Source organism: Macaca thibetana, chromosome 14 (assembly GCF_024542745.1).
Source record: "Macaca thibetana thibetana isolate TM-01 chromosome 14, ASM2454274v1, whole genome shotgun sequence".
In the NCBI taxonomy this organism is placed as follows: Eukaryota; Metazoa; Chordata; class Mammalia; order Primates; family Cercopithecidae; genus Macaca; species Macaca thibetana.
Window position 1 is genome coordinate 56,677,724 of NC_065591.1, and position 18,767 is coordinate 56,696,490.

At 43.9% G+C, this 18,767-nt stretch overlaps 2 protein-coding genes across 9 annotated transcripts in view; one reads left to right on the plus strand and one right to left on the minus strand.

Annotated features, from left to right (window-relative positions):
- AKIP1 (A-kinase interacting protein 1) overlaps positions 1-18,767 on the minus strand; it is a 210,676-nt gene that overhangs the window by 83,713 nt on the left and 108,196 nt on the right. The gene's annotated exons all lie outside the window — the stretch shown is intronic.
- DENND2B (DENN domain containing 2B) overlaps positions 1-18,767 on the plus strand; it is a 177,646-nt gene that overhangs the window by 43,975 nt on the left and 114,904 nt on the right. For 5 of the 8 annotated variants that reach the window (XM_050756094.1, XM_050756097.1, XM_050756095.1 and 2 more), the window contains one exon: positions 15,240-15,328. The gene's annotated coding sequence lies outside the window, so the exon portion shown is untranslated. The other 3 variants (XM_050756092.1, XM_050756096.1, XM_050756086.1) reach the window with 3 other exon arrangements.

Here is an 18,767-nt window from a genome sequence, read left to right on the forward strand (position 1 = left end):
CTTGGATGGTCAGAGCCCCGACTGGGGGGTTTTGATGTGACTAGCAGGAGGGACAAAGTGCAGGTCAGGCAGGGCCCAGCTGTCTCTTCTTTCTGTGAGTGTTCTTTATTCCCCAGAGATGACTCCATGGGGATGAAAGTGGTAGTTTTCTATCTTCCTGTTCTGCAGGAGAACTTACTACAACCTCATGAAATCAGTTTAAGGGGCTCCAGAAGACTTGATTTCCATTTTTTCTTTCAATATATTTGTCTGAAATGTTATTCACGACTCCATTTGCCCCTGGGACTGCAAATATAGTATATGTCCCCTGGAAACACTTTTGTTCTAACCAGAATGGAGGACGGTAGGACATGAATCTCATTTGATCTGGGCCCTGTGTTTTGTCAGCTAAACTCAGAATCATATTTGCTCACCAGTTGACTCATATTGAACCTTTCCTCAGGTCTTTTTCACTAATAACCATCTTTATCCTGTTGTCTTACAGTATTTTTCTAAGCTTCAGTGTAAAATTACATATTTTACCCTTTAAAAATTTCATCTTGCCGTATTTAACCTGTGGTTTCAGTTTGTGGAGGCTTTTCTCTCTGATGATATCTAGTATATTAATTATCCCTCCCAATTAATTTATCATAAGCATATTTGATAATTGTGTCTTATCCAAGTCAGTGATAAAAAGGGTAACCATAATGGGATCTAGAACAAATGGGAAAAGAAAGGAATATTACAGGCTAACATCTCTGATGGATATAGATGCAAAAATCCTTAACAGAACACTAGCAAATAGAATTCAACAGCACACATTGAGTCTAATAAGACAAAGGTCCAGTATCCAGCATCTATAAGTAACTTAAACAAATTTACAAGGAAAAAAAAAATCCCATTTTTAAAAAGTGGGCAAAGTACATGAACAGACACTTTTCAAAAGAAAACATACATGTGGCCAACAAGCATATGAAAAAAAGCTCAGCATCACCGATCATTAGAGAAATGCAAATCAAAACCACGGTGTGATACCATCTCACACCAGTCAGAATGGCTGTTATTAAAAAGCCAAAAAATTACAGGTGCTGGCAAGGTTGTGGAGAAAAAGGAATATTTATGTAGTGTTGGTGGGAGTGTAAATTAGTTCAACCATTGTGGAAGACAGTGTTGCGATTCCTCAAAGACCTAAAAACAGAAATATCATTACACCCAGCAGTCCCATTACTGGGTATATACCCAAAGGAATATAAATAATTTGATTATAAGATGCCAGGTGCAGTGGCTCATGCCTGTAATTCCAGCACTTTGGGAGGCCGAGGCAGGCAGATCACTTGAGGTCAGGAGTTCAAGACCAGCCTGGCCAACATGGCGAAACCCTGTCTCTACTAAAAATATGTATATATAAAATAGCTGTGTGCGGAGCTGCGCACCTGTAGTCCTAGCTACTTGGGAGGCTGAGGCAGGAGAATTGCTTGAATCTGAGAAGTGGTGGCTGCAGCGAGCCAAGATTGTGCCACTGCACTCCAGCCTGGGTGACAAAGCAAGAACCTGTCTCCAAAAAAAAAAAAAAAATTGTTTGATTATAAAGATACATGCATATGTATGTTCATTCCAACACTATTCACAATAGCAAAGACATGGAATCAACCTAAATGCCCATCACAGTAGACTGGTTAAAGAAAATGTGGTACATATACACCATAGAATACTATGCAGCCATAAAAAAAGAATGAAATCATGTCCTTTGCAGAAACATGGATGGAGCTGGAGGCCACTATCCTTAGCAAACTAATGCAGGAGCAGAAAACCAAATACCACTTGTTCTCACTTATAAGTGGGAGCTAAACATTGAGTACACATGGACACATAGAGGGGAAGAGCAGGCACCAAGGCCTACTTGAGGGTAAAGGGTGGAAGGAGGGAGAGGATCAGGAAAAATACTAATGAGTACTAGGCTTAACACCTGGGTGATGAAATAATCTGTACAACAAGCCCCCATGACACAAGTTTACCTGTATAAGAAACCTGCACATGCACCCCTGAACTTAAAAGTTAAATTTTTTAAAAAAGAGGCTGGGCATGGTGGCTCACACCTGTAATCCCAGCACTTTGGGAGGCCGAGGTGGGCAGATCACAAGGTCAGGAGATCGAGACCATCCTGGCTAACACAGTGAAACCCTGCCTCTACTGAAAATACAAAAAATTAGCTGGGTGTGGTGGCACATGCCTATAGTCTCAGCTACTCGGGAGCCTGAAGCAGGAGAATTGCTTGAACCCAGGAGGCGGAGGTAGCAGTGAGCTGAGATCACGCCACTGCACTCCAGCCTGGGCGACAGAGCGAGACTCCACCTCAAAAACAAAACAAAAAAAAGCAGAAGAATGAATTTGAACAGTGGCCTCAAGTCAAAAAAAAGAAGAAAAAGGGTTCATGTACCATGATCAAATGGGATTTATCCCTGGGATGCAAGGATGGTATATTACTCCATTTTCATGCTGCTATAAAGAACTGCCCGAGACTGGGTAATTTAGAAAAGAAAGAGGTTTAATTGACTCACAGTTCCACATGTCTTGGAGGCCTCAGGAAACTTACAATCATGGTGGAAGGCACCTCTTCACAGGGTGGCAGGAGAGAGAATGAGTGTAAGCAGGGGAAATGCCAGGCACTTAGAAAACCATCAGATCTCATGAGCTTCACTCACTATCATGAGAACAGGATGGGGGAAATGGCCCCCATGATCTAATCACTTCCCATTGGATCCCTCCCATGACACCTGGGGATTATGGGAACTACAAAATGAGATTTGGGTGGTGACACAGCCAAACCATACCAGATGGCTCAACATATTCAAATCAATAAATGTGATAAAACAGATGGGATGTGCCTAAACTTCTGGGAGTTCCAGAGTTCCTCTTCCTGGTTGATATTGATTCATTTCATAGCACTGTTTGGACCCAGCTGTCCCGAGTTACCAGTCCATCCAGCTGCCAGTGTATCTCTGATTTTTTTTTTTTTTTTTTTTTTACAAGATCAAGAGAGATTTTTCTGAAGTCCAGATAAATTATGTCCCTGACATTCTTTGCCATATGTATGTGCATATGTGTGTATTTAAATTTATGATATATATTATATACAAATATATATTGTGTAAATATATATGGCTACTGCTTTTTAGGTCCCCAATCTGTTATTTATGGGTCACTTACTAGCTATTGCTGAGTGTTTTACATGTATTATCTATTTTATTCTCTACAATAATTATATAATAACCTCATTAACTAAAAGTAATGATGTTTCTTGATGCAATTTGTACTTAATCTCCAGGGATCAATGCTTCCTTCTCTGAGTTCTTGTCACTTTTTATATATTCTTTTCTGGAGTTTTGCCTATGATATTGATTAAGAAATATTTTTTGAGCACTTGCTATGTACAAAGAAAGTACTGCATTACAGCCTGTTGGAAATTCAAATATGAATATGCTCAGAAGAGATTACATGTAATTAAAAATGTAAGGGAATGAATAATAGCTTGGTGGGGAAAGGAGGAAAAACAAAAGAACAGTCCTGAGTGTGAATGGAATGCCGAAACTAGCCCACCTGCAGAGTTTAGAAGCCATGGGGATGGTACAGTCCACATTAGATTCTCATCTCAGAGGTAGGTAGAAAGTATCCAGTTGACTGACAGTTTTACATCCTATCTCAGTACCTTGTTGGAGTGGCTCTGTGAGTTTGAGGTCAAGGAGGCAGGTTTCGGGAAAGAGTCCACTTTTGAAATCTTTTCTTTAAAAAAATGTTGTTAAACGTTCAGTTATAAGATAAATAAATCCTGGGAATCTAATGTACAACATAGTGACTATAGTTAATACTGTATTGTTTACTTGAAATTTGCCAAGAGAGTAAGTCTTAAGTATCCTCACCTCTCCCCATCACATACACAAAATGGTAACTGTGTATGGTAATAATGAATGTGTAAACTTGATTGTGATAATCGTTTCACAGTGTATTAGTATATCTAATTATGCTGTACATCTTTAGTATATATAACTTTTATCAATCATAACTCATAAAGTTGGAAAAAATTGAGAAATTATTTAAAATATGTAGAATATCTATTTTTATATGTATAGTTTAAGTGACCCACCACCTAGCTTAAGAAAGAAAACACTACCATTAACTTTAAAATCTCCTGTGTCCTTACCAATAATTGATTTAATTTAAGAAGATAAAGGTATGTTGAATGGTAGAAAAATAGTTCGCAAGTTTGAGACCAGCCTGGGCAACATGGCAAAATCCCATCTCTACAAAACATAAAAAAATTAGCAGGGTGTGGTGGTGCACACCTGTAGTCCCAGCTACTTGGGAGGCTGCAGTGGGAGGATTGCTTCAGCCTGGGAGGCAGAGGTTGCATTGAGCCAAGATCTTGCCACTGTATTCCAGCCTGGGCAATAGAGCCAGACCTTGTCTCAAAAACAAAACAAAACAAAAAAATCTACAATAGCAACAGTGTAGAATATGTAGAATTTAGTAAAAAGGAAAAAAATTGCTAACATGATTATTGCTTGGTATAAATTTCTTTTTCGCTTGCATATGCCTTTACATAGTTATAGCTTTATTATGCATAATTAGCATTGTCTCCCATGCTGATAAAGTCTTTGTAATTGCCATTTAAAGTTAGTTTTTTTTTTTTTTTTTTGAGACAGGATCTCCCTGTGTCTCCTGGGCTAGAGTGCAGTGGCGTGATCACTGCTCATTGCAGCCTCTATCTTCTAGGCTCATGTGATCCTCCCACTTCAACCTCCTGTGTAGCTGGGACTACAGGCTTGTACTAATTTTTTTTAAATTTTTTTTTATTTTTAGTAGAGACGAGGTCTCTATGTTGCCCAGGCTGGTCTTGAACTCCTGGTCTCAAGAGATCCTCCCACGTTGGCCTCCCAAAGTGCTGGGATTACTGGTGTGAGCCACTGTGCCCAGCTAGTTAAATTTTAAATAAAAAACCTGTGTTGTAAATTCAGAAAGATACAAAAAGATATACAGTGAAAAGCAAGTTTTCCTCCCACCCTCTTTTCTCCTTAGAACCCATTGCTGCTACCAGTTTGTGGTTTATAGTAGTCTCTTTTAAATTTTTAAAATTTAATTTAGTTATTTTTTTTTTTTTTTTGAGGCTGAGTCTCTGTTGCCCAGGCTGGAATGCAGTGACACGATCTCAGCTCATTGCAATGTCTGCCTCCTGGTTTCAGGCAATTCTCGTGCCTCGGCCTCCTAAGTAGCTGGAATTAAGGCATGCGCCATCATGCCTGGCTAATTTTTGTATTTTTAGTAGAGATGGGGTTTCACCATGTTGGCCAGGCTGGTCTCGAACTCCTGATCTCAAGTGATCCACCCACCTGGCCTCCCAAAGTGCTGGGATTACAGACGTTGAGCCACTGCACCCAGCCATAGTCATCTCTTACAATGGCTGCACAATAGTCCATCTAGTGCAGTTTTTCAGACTAAGGGCCATCATCCATTTTTGGGTCAGGAAATCAGTTTAGTGGGGCTGTATATACTTTGTTTTCTTAATTTCCTAATAACATAGATTAGGATTGAAAATAGCAGAGAGCATCACATATAGTAAAGATAGTGTTGTTTTGAGAAACCTTTTTGGTTCAGTTTTTTACACACACGCAGATACACACACCCTCTCACACATGCGTGTGCTAGATTACAATGTAAACTATTCTTTATTGGGTTGTTGCAGTTTAAAAAAATACTAATCTAGGAATGACTGATATGGAGGTTGTTTCTAATTTTTAAAATTATTATAAATAATGCTGGAAACAGACATTTATTCTGCATACTTAGGAATTTTCTCTTAGGATACTCTCCCTGAGTGAGGCTACTGAGTCAAAGTCTATGAGCATTTTAATTGATGAGTTACTTTCCAAAAGCCATATCCTATTTACTAGTTAATAAATGTCATCTGTGCTTTGTTTAGCATAGGTTATTTTAATTTTAACACAGACTGTTTTCTATGGGTAATATATGTGATATATATCTTTTTAACAGAAAGGGATGATTTATTAATTTTACCCTCAAGTAATATAAAGTGAACATTTCCCTTTTTACGAAATATTCTTCAACAGCAGTGATTCTCATTCTGGAGGCAACTTTTCTTGGGGGTAGGGTAAATACTTGAGTGCTTCCCAAACTTGAGTCAGTCTTACCTACCTTTATGATTTTCTCCTATAACCACGTACTATATGTACTTTTATTTACTTACCTTTAAATTTGGCTTTTTAAAAACTTTTTACTTTTAAATAATTTTAGACTTAGAGAAAAGTTGCAATGGCAGTACAAATTCTCCTAATCTTGTGTAACTACAGTACAGTGATCAAAACTAAAATTGATACTGATATAGACTTAGTTGGGATTTCACCAGTTTTTCCTATGAAACTCCTTTTTCTGTTCCAGGATGGAATCCAGGATCCCATGTTGCATTTAGTTGCTGCGTCTCCTTAGTCTCCTCTAATCTGTGACAGTTCCTCAGTCTGTCCTTGTTTTTCATGACCCAGGCCCTTTTGCGGAGTACTGATCAGGTATTTTGTAGATTATCCCTTAGGTTGGGTTTACTTGATGTTTTCTCATAATTAGATTAAGGTCATGGATTTGGGAAGAGCACCACAGAGGTGAAATGCCCTTCTCAGCACATGGTATTGGGGCACATGGTGTCAATATGTCTTATTGCATGTAGTGTTAACGTTGATCACTTGATTAAGGTGGTATCTGCCAATTTCTCCACTGTGAAGTTAACTATTTCTGCCTTTGTAATTAATAAATATTCTGGGAGAGATACTCTGAGGTTACACAAATATCCCATTTTTCCTTAAACTCTTTTTTTTTTTTTTTTTTTGAGACAGGGTCTCACTCTGTCACCCAGGCTCTGGAGTGCAGTGGCTTGATCATGGCTCACTGCAGCCTTGACCTCCTGCTGGGCTCAAGTGATCTTCCCACCTCAGCCTCAAAAGTAGCCAGGCCCACAGGTGTGTGCCACCACACCTGGCTAAGTTTTTTATTTTTTGTAGAGTTAGGGGTTTTGCCACATTGCCCAGGCTGGTCTCAAACTCCTGAGCTCAAGCAATCTTCCCGTCTTGGCCTCTCAGATTGTTGGGATTACAGACTTGAGCCACCAAGCCTGGCCTCTCCTTAAACTTCTACCTGCTATAAAACAATACTAAAAGCAGATAGAAAATGTAACTTCTTTAGTGTTGATCTAATAATGAGATTGGTAATAATGAGGTTAGTAGCTGGCTATCTTTGTTCTTCTATACATTAAGATAATATAAAAGTTTTAAAAATTTTAAAAATGTTTGTCCATATACCACTTATAATCATCTTGTATACACACCCCACCTTGGAAACTCTGGACTACTGTGAGGTGTTAAGCATCAAGTGGTCTAGGTTCTGTGGTGACATTGTTAATACCCTTTTTAGTTGGATCAATTGGTTGGTTTTATTAGTTCATTCATTTAAAAATTTATTAATTGTACTTGGTACACAGCCCTAAGCTAGAATTCAGAGTTAAGACATAGTTCTGTCTCTAAAGAACATTACGGCTAGCAGGAGAAATAAGCTGAATGAGCCTTGGTGCAGTCACACAAGGCAAAAGGGGCATGGTTGGCGCTGGAGTGGCAGCCTGTTCTGAGGAGTACTGGGGGTAGGGCTAGAGAATCAGTCTAGCCAGGGAGAATGAGGGGAGCTAGGATTGAGGAGGTCGACATAGTCTGGGCTCACACTTCCCATAGCCTTGCCCAGATCTTACTCTGAGGGGTACTTCTTTCCCAGGCTCAAGGTATTTTCCTGGGTAGATCATAGAAAAGCAGCTTGAGTCCACATTCCTCTTAATCCCCTATCTCTTACCTTTCCCTCCACTTTGCACCTTGCCTCCCCAGTCCTGAAGCTTTTAATCATGATACGTTAAGGTCATTGTTGAACTCAGAGTTGTGAGCCAGCTAAGCTTGGAAAGCCTATTACTATTATTCGAGACAGAGTCTTGCTCTGTTGCCCACTGGTGTGAGTACAGTGGTGTGATCTCGGCTCACTGCAACCTCCACCTTCTGGGTTCAAGTGATTCTCCCACCTTAGCCTCCTGAGTAGCTGGGATTACAGGCGCCTGCCACCATGCCTGGCTAGTTTGTGTATTTTTAGTAGAGACGAGTTTTGCCGTGTTGCCCAGGCTTGTCTCAAACTCCTGACCTCAAGTGATCCGCCCGCCTTGGCCTCCCAAAGTGCTGGGATTATAGGCGTGCACCACCACACCTGGCCAGAAAGCCTATTCTAGAAGGATAAAATGGTGCTTTCCTAGGGGTCTAGGGTATTGCTTCCTTGGTCCACTCTTTCCTGGCCCCAAGCCTATGTTTATGTGGCCCAGTGTTAAAATGCTCCGGCTTAATGAGGAACAGCAGTCAGGGGCCTGTGGATTTGAGAGATTTCAGATAATTGGCTCATATATGAACGTTATCACAGAGACTCCAAGAAACTGGAGCAAGCCACGAGTACCTGTGTCGTGAGTACCTGGACGTCGAGCTTTATACGGAGGATTGTGAGCTGAGCAGAGGTGAACTAGGGCTGGATGGTTATCAGACTGAAGGAGAGGGGGCACAACCCAGCGTGAAGGTGTGTGGTAGCTGCTTCACCACAGGGCTGTGGGGTCTAGGCGAATTATAGGCTGAATTCCACACTTCTCTGGTTCAGAGTCTTAAGGTCGTCAGGGGTTGGGTGGTGGTGTAGGAGAGGCAGGGAGAATTAGGTCAGGAGTAAGGACCTGGGAAAACTTCCTATCATAAAACACTAGGACTTGAGCACAGAATGGGTATTTCTCTACCTTCCTAGGAAGTCTGCAAGCCAAATTTGTGTGGCAGCAGCCAACACTATGGAGGTCCTGCCAGATGTGACTTTCAGGTGGAGGGGGCCCAGGATTGCCATCTGGAGGGAGACTTGTTTTGTTGATCTGAAGGCCCTCATAGCACCCAGGTAGAGACTGCTTGATTTGCAGTAGACAGATTGTCTTCCAAGAGAACTTAGGTATTGTCAGGTGTTCAGTATCTGCTTTGTAAAGGCAACTCTGTCTCAGACTTAGGGGTAGGGGTGAGTCTGAGCAAGGACCTCAGCAGGAGCCTCAGTTCTCTTCCAAGTACTTCCCAGGCCATATCCTAATTTCTCCATCCTGTAATTTAGTACCTTTCTTCTCTGTCCAGCCCTCCTTAGGCAGGAAGCCTGAATCTCCCATTTTTTGCTTCCAAAAAAGGCTACTTTTCATTGGTGATGGTCCTCTGTCTGACCTCAAAGCCCCAAGCCCGGGGTTCTGCTGAGAGTTGGATAAAGACTGTAGCCCCTGAAAGCAAGAAGTCTTTCTGCTGCTTTGGACTTACTCAGAAAGCAGTAGGTCTGGCTGACTGCAGTAGAACGATGCAGTAGGACAGTCAAGCCGAAGGATGCTTGAACAGCTAGTCCAGCCCTCTCATGTGGAGGAAAAAGCAAAGGCCCTAAGGGAGACAGGGACTTGCCCAGGATTTTACCATTCCAGAAAGCTGGAAGCCAGGACTGGGCTCCAGCCTGCTAGTTGTCTACTACTGAATTTTAAAAGCTTCCCTCCTTAGCACATTGCCATTCACAGGCAGAAGAGGAAAATTATAAAACTCTTAAGGGCTCTTCCATAAACGGCAGCTAGAACCCAGTGTAGGAGGATTGGTGGAGGGGAGCGTGTTTGATTCCCCATTTTGTTTTTTTGTTTTTTTTTTTTTGAGACACAGTTTTGCTCTGTCACCCAGGCTGGAGTGCAGTGATGTGATGATGTCTCACTGCAGCCTTAACCTCCCAGGCTCAAGCGATCCTCCCACCTCAGCCTCCTGAGTAACTGAGACCACAGGCATGTGCCACTATGCCCAGCCAATTTTTAAAAATTATTTGTAGAGATGGGGTTTCCTTATGTTGCCCAGGCTGGTCTTGAACTCCTGGGCTCAAGCAGTTCTCCTGCCCCAGCCTCCCAAAGTGCTGGGATTACAGGTGTGAGCCACTGTACTTGACCTGATCACCCATTAATTTGGTAGAACTGGATGTTTTCAGTGGGAATACCACTGGACCCCAGTCTGGTGGGCATTAGGAACTAGGCTTCCCAGAGTCATTTGAAATTAGACATCTCCTAGGCATTTTAAGATCCAACCAATAATATTGAAACAACAGCCCATTTTACTTGAATTTCTTTGATCCCAAAGGAGTGACTTTAAAAGACTTACTCTGTTCCTGTGTTTTCAGGTTCAGAATTTCAGTTGTCTTTAAAGAGACAAGAAAGTACTATAAACCCCTCTCGTGACCTAATCTGGAATCCGATCATCATTTACATATATGTATTTTCTTGTGCAATGTAGGGCCATCCATTCAAATTCCCTCACCTTAAAGAGGAAATAGCTGTTTCTGTTTGTTTGGAGAGTCTTTTCAATGATCCATTTATCTCACAGGCACTCATTGCACACATTGAATGAAATACTAAAGGGGGGCCGGGTGCAGTGGCTCACGCCTGTAATCCCAGCACTTTGGGAGGCCGAGGCGGATCACGAGGTCAGGAGATCGAGACCATCCTGGCTAACAAGGTGAAACCCCATCTCTACTAAAAAATACAAAAAATTAGCCGGGTGTGGTTGCGGGTGCCTGTAGTCCCAGCTACTCGGGTGGCTGAGGCAGGAGAATGGCATGAAAACGGGAGGTGGAGTTTACAGTGAGCCGAGATCGCACCACTGCACTCCAGCCTGGGCGACAGAGCGAGACTCCGTCTCAAAAACAAAAACAAAAACAAAAAAAAGACTAAAATGGATACACCTCGAGGAGCTCAGGTCTGTAGGGGAGACAGGTGTGCAAGTAACAGTGATAAAGTGATATCAACACTTTAATAAAGGCATCTTTAAACTGCTGTTGATTTGCAGAAGAGACAAACAGATTCTGTCAGGAGATTGAAAAATATTTTACAGAGGAGGTGATAACTGAGTTGGACTTTGAAGGCAGTAAGATTTTGTTAGTGGGGGAAGGAGAGGCATTCAGATAAAGGTAACAGCATGAGCCATAGAGGGAGGGAGAGGAAAATGCAGGCAGTGTTCAAAGAACCAGGCAGTGTCCTGTGGTTGTGCCTGTAATGGGGTGGTTGGTAGCAGGGGAGGTGTGGGCAAGAGATGAAGCCAGAGGATTTCAGATTTGGGTGGGAGCGTAGGCCAGAAGAGGGAACGCTGGACGTATTCACACTGCTGTTGCTGTTGTTTAGACCTTCATTTTTCCTCCAGACCGTAGTGTTGAAAATTCTTTTTAGTAATAGAACCCCTGTTTTCTGAACTTTTTACACCCATCTCCAAATTATAAAATGTAAGACTTTTTTTTTTTTTTTTTTTTTTAAGTAAAAATGTATTTTTTTTACAATCATAGTGGCCTGCACCATGGGGGGGAGAGGAGGCGTTTTGTCCTCGGAGCTGCTGGCCTGAGAGAACCTTGTCATCGTGGGAGCTGGGCCATTCCTACACAGTGCTCTGGCAATGACCTGGTGGTGGTGGAGGCCTGTGAGTGGGCACTAGTAATGGAAGCAGCTATAAAACCCTGGAGGGCAGCCGCAGGAGAGTGACCAGGAAAGTTCTGGGAAACAAACCACAAGGAGACTTTACAGGAATTTTTGGTTGTGCCCACAGGCAAGGCACATGAGGAAAAGAAATGTAATTATAGTTTGTGAGTCTATGAAAAGAGGCAATGAGTGACATGAAATAGCTGCTCTAAGTTTCTTCTTCCTGTTGGACAGGAAGAAATGGGGCTTTATGCATTTTATTCAGCAGATATTTATTGAGTGCCAGCTGTGAGCTGGGCCCTGCACTTAGTGAGGGAATATTGGTGGTTAGCAAAATAGTCAAAGTTCGTATCCTAAGGAACTCATGAGGGAAGACTGAGATTAAGCAGATAACTGTACGAATGCATAATTACACAGCATGGTGAGTGCTCTGAAGGATAAGTGTGGGGACCTCATTTAGACTGGACGATTGTGAAAGTAAAGAGACAGGAAAGTCAAGGTGAGGCAAGGTGAGTAAGAACTATCCAGGCAAAGACTGCTTGGGAGGGGAGTGTCCCGGCAACGGGAAACAACCTGGCAAAAATATGACACTTCGGGGGAACTAAAAGCAGTTGTATGTGGCCAGTGCACAGTCAGGGAAGGGCAGGAAATGTGCTGAAAGAAGGCAGGAGGAGAATCACGCTGGGCCTTGTAGGTCCTGGTAAGAAGTTAGATTTTATCCTAAGTGTAGTGGGAAGTCAATGAAGTGTGTTAAGCAGGAAATGACCTGATCTGGTGTAAAGAAAGGTGATTCAGACAGCTCTAATGGCTTTGTGAGGGGAGAGTGGAAGCTGGGGCAATTAGGAGGTTTTTGCAATAATTCAGTTGAGAGATGGGTAGCATCAGAGGTGAAGAAAAGTGGACCGATAAAAGATATATTTTGGAAGTAGAATTGTTTGCAGTTGGGAAATGGATTGGATGTGGGGAAAAAGAAAAAGGGAGAGTCGAGGATGTCTCCAAGGTTTCTGGCACACGTATGCTTGCAGGCCTCTCAGCAGACAGCAGAGAGCTATCTAAGGTTGTCAGATCCTTATCCTTCAGAAAGGTCAGGTAGGATTGGTCTGAATCCAGCCTTGCAGAGGCAGTGGCGGGATTCAACTGTCCCTGGCTCTGCCCAGTTCCAGGAGTATGTACACAGTAGCATCACCCAAGCAGGCATTCCAGTTATCTCACTAATGGGGCCCTTCCTTTGTCCCTTCTTCCAGGACAAGGCCCTAAGGAGCCTCCATAACTCCAGCATGCCACTAGGGGGAGCATGGCCCGCATTCTGGGTCTGGTTTGGAGGGCTTTTTAAGTTTGGATTCCTTCAGGAACTGACTTGTATCAGCTCTAGTACTCAGTCCTGACCCCTTGTCCCTCATACTGCTTAAAAGAATGCCTAGCATATAGTAGGTGCTCAATAAGTGTTAATTGGTGTTACTACTGTATTATTAATATTATCTTATTGTAGAAAGGGGTGGAATCACCTCTTCTTTCTCAGGATGGAGACTGGGCAAGTGGAATGTGCATTTTGAGCATCAGGAGGAGAGCAGAGGGATGCCTTTTGGAAAAGGAAGAGGCAGAATTTTAGTGATTTGATGATACTGCGTTTGCCCTTCTATCTTGTCTTTCTTTGTAGACTTGGGATTCTTCAGCTAGGGCTTGCGTGAGGTTGGGGATTTATAGTGGGTGATTAAGTTCACTCCCTTTGAAGCTCTGATTGCTTCACTAAAGCAGTAGTGCCCCCCATTTAGGATTTGTGCCATTCTGTCATTTCCTGTTGGATTTTATAGCACTTCTCCTAACTTAACTTCTGGTATATATTTACCTTTTAAACTCAAGTCAATTAGAATCTTGTTTTGAGAATATTGTGATATGCTGGAAATTAATAAAAAAAAAAACCCACGAGATTCTGCATAGGATGCGTTACAGATTCTATCAGGCTGGGTGTGGTGGTACACACCTATATTCCCAGCTACTCAGGAGGCCGAGGTGGGAGGATTGCTTGAGCTCAGGAGTTCAAGACCAGCCTGGGCAACATAGTAAGACCTCATGCCAATAAATAAATAAATAACATCAGGACCTTTAGCACTGTTTTTGGGAGCAACATTGGAAAATATCCTTCTTAAGCCTCAGTGTCCTCATCCTGGGGAGGGTATTAACTGTCCCAGTGTTTTTTGTTGGTTTTTGGTGAGGAGTTGCTGAGAGGAGCGAAGTTCTTAGTTCAGTGCCTGACTTGAGAGTGCTTTCAAGGACAGCATCTCTTCCGGTGTTCAGCCCCAGCCCTGTCAGTAGACTCTGCAGGTGAAAAGGGGGAAGTCACGTGACTTGCCCAGTGGCACGTGGCCCATTACTGGTGGAGTCAGGCACTGCCAAGGTCTTCTGACCCCTGGTGCTGTTGCAACCACTGTGCTTAATGTACTCAAGAGAGTTGAAAGGCTTGGGGATTGTTTCTAGGTTTTATTTCCTGGTTCCGTGACCTGGGGCAAGTAATTTTACTTGTTGTAGAATTGTTTTAAAAAAATCTGTTAAATTAGTATAATAATGCCAGCCCTAACTTTCAGACTTGTCATGTCGAACAGATGAGCCAATATTTTGAGAGTAGTTTAGGAAAGTGTAAGGTCATACATAGCTGTGGGGTAGGGCTGGTGCATCGGGACATTTTATATCTCAGAGATGCTGTCTTAAGGTCTTTAGGCTGAAAGGATGGTAGTCAGTGTATCTCACCACAACTTAACAAGGATGCTCCACCATCCCTTGGGATCCCAGTGTTATCTCATAACCGGTTATCAAAAAGTTGACAGTTTTTGAAATCAGGTGGCAATATACTTTAGTGGAAAGTGTGCTGGACTAGGGGGATCTTGGCTGATTTCTTCTCTTAGTTCTTTGACTGCCTAACTGTATAAGTGCAGATCAAATGTTTAATCTCTCTGAGTCTCAGTTTTTCCATCTATAAAATGGCCATAAGGCCAGTATGCTGGCTTACGCCTGTAATTTCGGTACTTTGGGAGGCTGAGGCAGGAGGATTGCATGAAGCCAGGAGTTCAAAACCAGCCTGGGCAACATAGTGAGACCCTGTCTCTATAAAAATAAAAATCAAAAAAGTAGCCAGGCATGGTGGTGCATGCCTGTAGTCCCAGCTACTTCAGAGGCTGAGGCAGGAGGGTCACATGAGCTGAGGAGTTTGATGATGTAGTAAGCTATGATTGCACCACTGCACTCCAGCTTGGGCAACGGAGCAAGATCCTGTCTCTAAAAGAAATTTAAAAAGATAATAAATAAACTTGAAAAAATGGTCATAAAAATATCTGTGCAGTGTATTTCAAAAGGTTATGAGGATCAAACAAAATGATACATGTAAAAAGAATGTTACAAAGCAGAAATGTATGCTGGGGAGGGGGGAGAGGAAGGGACAGGATGGGGATGGGGATGGGACTAAACTTAGGGGGTCTGCCGTGTCCCAGGGACTGTGCTTATTTTCTGACAGGAGCATTATTATTGCTGACTGTGACAGCAGCTCCCATGAAGCCTGTGCCTTAGCTGCAGACCCTGAGCAGGGCAGAGAGACAAGACTGTATTTGTATCAGGTTTGTCATCTGGGTTGTGACTCTCGACTTGCCCAGGATTCTTTCTGGTCCTGACCGAGTGTCTTTGCTCTCCATTTCAGGAAGATGAGAGACTGCTTAGGCGCCACCACTAGTACCATGAGTCCCTGCACTGGTTAAAGCCATCGCCACAACCTGGACAGGCAGCAAGGTAAGCAGGGAGGCCAGTCCAGGCGAGCTCCTGGGATATGAGTGCATTTCCGCCCCAGTTGTGCCCGGAAAAATCCCAAGTGCACAAACAAGTCAAGGCAGCACATCAGGGTCCCTCCTACCCGAGCTCCAGGACCCAGAGGAAGGGCTGGCTTCCCCTCCAAGCGTTTCAGCTAGCTCCCTCCCCCCCGGCAGGGATTCTTCCAAGTTATAAAAAATGAGACACTGGAGGGGAAGAAAACAAGTCCACTCACTGTCTTCTCCCTTCTCCCCTCTGAGCTGTTCAAGCAAGTTCCCAGGAGCAGTTCAGAGCCTCTGTTGGACTGGAAGGGAGGTAGGAGGAGTGGAATGCGTGCAAAAACTGAGCTGATCAAAAGACAGTGCTGTTTCATGGAAGCCTCCCAGAACTGAGAGAGAGAGAGAGAGAGAGAGAGAGAGGGAGACAGTGAGAAAGAAAGAAAAAGAGAGCGCCCTTGTGCACGCGCTAGGCCAAGAGCGCGCTGGTGTGCGCGCACCCGCCTAGCGAGGACAGGGTCTCCATGACAACTGGCCTGGCCGGCTAGCAGTGCTCTGCTCACTTGGCTGCGAGGAGCGCCGTGAAAGGTCAGAGGAAGGAGCTGTGGGAAGCTCGCAGCAGGTATCGGAGCTTAAGCCAGTGGATTTGGGGGCCGTGGGCTCCCTAGCCGGCTGTGGTGTGAGAATGGAGTGGGCAGGAAAGCAGCGAGACTTTCAGGTAAGGGCAGCTCCGGGCTGGGATCGTTTGGCCTTCTTTCCTGGCCCTTCTCTCCGGCTGTTTTCTGGGAGGCAGGCGAGTGTCTGTAGTCCCTGCTCGGGGTTTGGGGCTCAGGAATGATGTCATGCTCCAACAGTTGGATTCTATTAGCTTAAGGAGGAGGGAAACAGCCAATTTTCTTGACTTTGCAAATCTAGCTGATCTCACTCTTGCTGAATCTGAGGTGTTTAGACTTTACTCTAAAAAGCATCATTTTACTTTTATTTAGCACAAAGGGACAGGATATTTTTACAGGAAGCATCTTTTATGTGGAAGAAACTGAGTTAACATCACTCCCGTGGTGTTTGTAGTTCTTACAGGGAAACTCCAGTGCCTTTTGAGCCACTTGTTCGCCCTAGTGAACACTGTCTGTTTTGTCTCTTGGTGCTGCTATGTCTGACCTGTAATGGAAAAAAAAAAAAAAAAAAAAAAAGCTAATTAAGCTCAGCGAGGAGCCTGTGGTGAGTTCCAAGTTCCTCTAGAGCATTTATTAGGACAGAGGGATGCCTGAGCTGGGGTTTTGCACACTCTCTTCCAGGCAGCTTGGTAAGAATCAAGCTGTCCTCCCACATTAAAAGGTCGACCACAGACTTTCCTAGGAGGTGGGGGAGGGGGTTGGCTTGGGGTTGGGGGGCCTGCAAACAGGTTTCTCATACAGATGTCCCAGAGTGAGCTGTCAGCGGCAGCTGCTAAGAGCTGGGGGACATGAGGCACTGTAGTTGTGCCGGGTGGATTCCTTTGGTTACATTTTGACCAAATCTCAGGGCACGCAGTGTCCACGCTGTGCACTCCTACACTGATTGTCCGAAGTTTTGGTAAAACTTATTCTGACCTGGAGGAGTGGTACGTGGTGAGCTCAGTGTGGCCTAGGAAAGGAGACCTTCCCAGAAAGGCAGTTTCCTAGGTGGTAGGGTAGTGGGGTTGTCAGTAATATTGTTAGGAGGATGAATGCAGCGAACACTCCCTGCAAGGGAGACCCATCAGGGAATGTGCTTCCACTTGAGCCATGTTATGTCTTAAATTCACTTCTTGGCCTCAGGGAACTTTGCAAATGCCTTTGGTTTCTCTGTGGGATGAAGGAACAGCTGCTGTCCTGGCTCTTCGGTTTTTCTTCTTGAACTTTCTGAACAGAATGTCTTTTGTATTCTGGCAAACAATGAGGGGGCATTCTGATTAACTTCGGGTCAGCTTGCCAATGCAAGCACTGGCCATGTCCCCAGTTCTGGCTCCCTAAATGTGTACACGTATGCATCATGGTTGTGGCCTGAAGGTCCACAAGGGTGAACTCCATGGCCCTGGACCTCAGATGGGCCACTTCTGAAGTTATTCCTCCTTTTGCTACACTCCAGGGATCCTCTGCTTAGTTGAAACCTACATTTTGCTGGAGGGATGTGGCATAATACTGAGCCAGTGGGCCCTTCAGTTGGCAGTGTAAATCCAGAACCTCAGCCTTCTTTTCTACTTGTGTGTGTAGTTGGAGCTCTTCAATTTTACCATCCCCACATGTGTGAAGAGGGCTAGCAGAGACCCAGTTTCAGGAGTTGGTGCTCTTTCTTTTGGTATAGCAGAAAGATGAATGGATTTGGGTTGCTAGACTTGAGTCGATGGCTAGATTCTGTTCCCATAGGGTGGCCACAGGCAAGTATCTTAACTAATAGGAGCTTCAGATTCTTACCTGTGAGATGGAGGTAATGATAAGAACAACTTCACAGGACTGTTGGAAGGAGCCAGTGGGATAACTTCCGTGAAAATAGTTAGAAACAAGTCACATCCTATCTAATGTAACATGTTGTGAATTGAAGCTTGAGGAATGACCCAGCCCTCCCTGGAAAGTCACTTTGCCTCTCGGTTCTGGTTCTCTCATTTTATAAAGTGCCGTCTTCCTTTCTGCATTTATAAGTAAACATGAGAAAAATCTGAAAAGACTTCTTCAGGATGTTTAAGGAAACAAATGTTGCTTTCCTTGGGTTGGGTCATTTCATAAGAGTGACGTTCACCATAGACCTGGAGCCTCATAGACGATCCTGCAGAGAGGAAGCTTTCCTTGGTCACCTGACTCATGTGTTTATATATAGTACAGAGGAGAGGTATTCCAAAAGACCCGTCGCTTTTCCTGTGTCCCATAGCTGCCTGTATTTGTGGCACCATACACTTTAGCAGCTGGAAGAGAGGCTATGAGTGCCAGGCCTGTTTCCCTCGTACAGCTGGGTCCTGCTGGGGAGACTCAGCAGTGGGCAAAGAGGTCTTTCTCCTCCATTCTGGGTTTAGAAGGCAGGGTTCTAACTGGGAGAAAGTGTTATTGCTCTGAAAGACTTCTTGGGAGCTGGGCAGGTCTTTCAGGAACTCGTAAGGCTACAGCTTTTGGGGAAAGAAAAGAAACAAGGAAGTGGGAATTCCAAGGGCAGAGATTCTTGATATGCCGTGGGACTGTGCCAAGGAATGGAAGAGCAGGGGAAGGGAGACTCCAGGCAAGGAGAGTCCCAGGTCTGTCCTCAGTGAGTCGATAGGGCGTATGGCATACTAGAGTGCCTCACCCACAGCCCCAGCTTTACTGTGAGGTGGGGAAAACCTGCCAGCCATGTCCCGGAGTGGTGTCTGGGAAGAAGCCCTTGAGCAGACCCATAGTAGGCAGATTAAAAAAAAAAAACAACAAAAACGAAACAAAGCA